The following is a 4,092-nucleotide window of genomic DNA, read 5'->3' on the forward strand; positions in this document are numbered from 1 at the left end:
GTAAAGCTCTGCGCCAGCAATTCAGTCCAAGAGATCCAGCATAATAAAAAGTATAGGACAAGGTGGACAGGAAACAGACACGAGTCTCTAACTACCAAAGAGATCAAGCAGATCTGAGCCAAGCAGATACTTGCTGCTATGAAAAGAATCATTCCAAAGCACAATCTAGGTGCTGGCCTTTGAGTGACAGCGATGCAAGATGGCAGCCACCATGGGCCCCAATGATTAATATACACCCTTAAAATAGACTGTGAACCTAAATACCAAGAAGCACACACTTTTGTAAGATTTGTAATAAAAACTAATATGAATGGAGTTAATAGTTCTGATGGAGTGGTGGACTCAAGAGCCCTATCAGTGCTAGCAAAATGGCAGAATTCATATAGCATAAAAGTTTTCCTGCAAGAGCTTCAGCATCTAATGATGTCTAAAGTGTTAGTCACTCAGTCTTGTCCAACTTTGCAACCCCATGGACTATAGCCCAGTAGGCTCCTCTGTGCATGGGATTCACCAGGCAAGAATACTGGAATGGGTTGCCATTCCCTTCTCCAGGGGATCTTCCAGACGCAGGGATCGGACCCAGGTCTCCTGCATTTCCAGCAAATTTTTTACCATCTGAGCCACCAAGGAAGCCCCAATGATGTCTAAAGAAAATATGAAACTCCCTCAGCTACCTGAAGGAAAGTGTGATAGCAATTAATCAAAAAGAAAAACCATAGGCCCTCTTGAACTCCCTCCATTCAATTTAAGCAGTCTTCATTTTCCACAGTAGTAAATTTTCTAGATATGTCTTGTAGACCTCAAAGTACTAGAAAGGAAGCTCCCATTCAAAGTTTATCTTAAGATAGTGTAAATGATACTAATTTTTTTGTCCATTTTAAATATACAAGTTGTGTTATAACAACAACAAAATCACACATTCAAGCAAGTAGATGTGTGAGGCCATCTAACTAATCTGGGGAGTTAAATTTAACCGGCAGTTAAAGATAAAGACTGAGTAGCTACCCATCTCAAGAAGGTTGTGTGGCACGCTTGTTGCAGAAGCCAGTCTCACAATACAGTGAGCCTCAGAAAGAAAGGCTAATATGACCACATTCTCTTCTAAGTTTCAAGAGGCGATCCCATCAACAAGTAGAAAAGTAGGTATACTAGTCTCAAAGGCCAGATTCCGCTCAAAGTTTTCATAAATTTGTGGGAATAATTGACCCTGGTCTTAACTTGGGTGAGAGAATTTTGTTAAACATCAAAGAGGGGAATTTCTCTGGTGGTCCAGTGGCAAAGGTTCGATCCCTGGTCATGTAACTAAGATCTCACATGCTGCAGAGCATCTAGAGAGCTTGCGTGCTGCAACAAAGACCCAGCACAGTCAAAATAAAAGCAAAATTAAAAATAAAATAAAAAAAAATCAATGAGGAGCTAGTTAGGCAAGATAGGTCACAGCCTAAGAGACAGCAGCAACTCCCAGACCAGGAATGGCAATCTATCGGCAAGGTTGCACCCACTTCTTACTCTCAGGGTTATGGCATATATTGCTACCTAATCTCAACACTCCTTTTAGAAAAGCCTAAGAATCCTACTCAACACAAAGCCCTTGATAGCCACTATTAACTGATTGATCAACGTTTGACACATAAGATTAAATATATTCTCCATTTACATTACAATGAATTGTTAGAGCAACTATAGTCCCAGACTTCATGAAGCCTCAGAGAACTTATTCTGTGTTGACTTTACAATGCCAATTCTCAATGTCACTGTACAGTCCACCAATGCTACCCAGGGCCCTGGGATTAAGGACAAAATCATTTTATACCTTGCAAGCCTGCTACATAAATTCACAGTGATTGACAGAGCCTACCCAACCATGCCTCTGCCTTGCATTTTGTGGTTAACCCCTCATGACCCGTAACAATGACCTTAATGTAATGTAACACAGAGCCAGCACCACTGCCTTGTTGACCCAGGCAGAGTGGATAGAGTGTTCAGTTTTTAATTTTGCAGGGCCAGTCCACATGCCATTCATGATATTTTCCATTTTTCTAAAATGATCCAATTTCCTGGGGAAATCATTCTTGGAAAAGTTACCACCTTCTTAGTAATTCTTCAGGTAAAACAGTTTCAGAGGTTGGTTTCCAACTGAATGTGTACATTCGTTTCCAATTGAATGTGTACATTCATTTCCAATTGAATGTGTAAATCAGAAGGTTTGCCTTACTTTAAAACATTTTCTTCTATCAAATAAAACTCTTCCTTTGGAGAAGATTTGCTTGATTTATAAGCAATGTAAATGGACTGGAATATATCCCCATTCTCATTTGAAGACTCTTGAACAAAGGGAAACAGCTTGTTAAATAGAGCAGTGATAGGGCCATTTTACATGATTATTCTCAAGCAAATCCATTAGTGATAAAGTAGTCTTACATTTTCTAATAAGTTTAAGGCATAAGAAGAACCTATTTTTTCCCACCTTTAATTTTGATGAACCTTGATAATGTTTTCCAGTTTAAACTAAAAGCAGACAGATCCTCATAAAGACGTCATATCATTTTTTTTAATCTAAGGAAAAAAGGTTATGAATTGTAGCATTCAAAAGCAAATTTTAAAAGGCAATAATTTCACTAAGAACTATTTGCATCTACAAATATAAACAATTTTACTTTAGGGAAAAGGAACTTCTGTTTCAAAGACTCAAAGCTAGTGTTTCACTTTGTTATTTTGCTTTTAAACAAAGTCCTGAGAGAGAGAGAGAGTTAGTCGTTCAGTTGTGTCCGACTCTTTGTGACCCCACGGACTATAGCCCACAGGGCTCCTCTGTCCAAGGAATTCCCCAGGCTAGAATACTGGAGTAGGTAGCAATTTCTTTCTTCAGGGGATCTTCTAGACCAAGGGATAGAATCTAAGTCTCCTGCATTGTAGGTGCATTCTTTACTGTCTGAGCCACCAGGGAAGACCAAACAAAGTCTTGCTACTTCTCAAATAGATCCTGAGTACTAGAAGATTCTCTTTAAAAGTCAATGGTCCTTGTACAATGATGTGTTAGTTTCAGACAAATCATCTATACTCCAATAATATTTTTTTTTAAAAATCTAATGGGCCTTACAGATTTAACTCTGTACTGGATTGAGTATGATTAAAATATTTTCTAAAAAGTATATCAAAAATTAACTAAAGCCTATTCAATTATAAAAGAATTTAAATGTTATTTTAAATTTCTAGAGTGACTGTAACAGCAATTTTTAAAATTATATAATCTGAAAATCAAGAATTTACTTAATTTTTTATTAAGACTTTATGTGGGGGGTTTTCTTCTGGGCTCTCTATTCTGTTATATCAGTCTATGTGTCTATTTTCATGCCACTGTTATACTGTTTTTATTGGTACAGCTCTGAGTGTAGTTTGAAACCAGGGAGTATGATGCCTCTAGTTTTGCTCTTCTTTTTCAGGATTGCTTTGGCTATTCTTGGGGCTTCCCTGATAGCTCAATTGGTAAAGAATCCATCTGTAATGAGGGAGACCTGAGTTTGATCCCTGGGTTGGGAAGATCCCCTGGAGAAGGGGAAGGCTACCCACTCCAGGATTCTGGCCTGCAGAATTCCAAGATCCACTGGGAAGGGATAGGCTATCCACTGCAGTATTACTGGGCTTCCCTTGTGGCTCAGCTCATAAAGAATCTGTCTGCAATATGAGAGACCTGGGCTCAATCCTTAGGTTGGGAGGATCCCCTGCAGAAGGGAAAGGCTACCCAATCCAGTATTCTGGCCTGGATCACAAAGAGTTGGACATGACTGAGTGACTTTCACTTCACTTTGGCTATTCTGAGTTTTTTTGTGGTTCTGTATATATTTTAAAATTGCTTTTTCTTTCTGTGAAAAATGACATTGGAATTTTGATAGAAATTGAATTGAATCTATAGATGCAGTCAACTAATATTTGACAAGGGCATAAGAATACTCAATGTGAAAAGTATAATCTCTTCAATATCATTTAAGAGAACTAGGTAATCACATGTAAGATAATTAAATCAGACCTGTATCCTACACCTTTCACAAAAATTAACTCAAAGCAGATAAAAAATTGAAACATATAACATGA

At 38.1% G+C, this 4,092-nt stretch overlaps 1 pseudogene; it reads left to right on the plus strand.

The window, feature by feature from the left end:
- Positions 1-234: 234 nt before the first annotated feature.
- LOC102276691 (ubiquitin-conjugating enzyme E2 variant 1 pseudogene) lies at positions 235-700 on the plus strand (annotated as a pseudogene).
- The last annotated feature ends 3,392 nt before the right edge of the window (positions 701-4,092 follow it).

This window comes from Bos mutus, chromosome X (genome assembly GCF_027580195.1).
Source record: "Bos mutus isolate GX-2022 chromosome X, NWIPB_WYAK_1.1, whole genome shotgun sequence".
NCBI classification, from domain to species: domain Eukaryota; kingdom Metazoa; phylum Chordata; class Mammalia; order Artiodactyla; family Bovidae; genus Bos; species Bos mutus.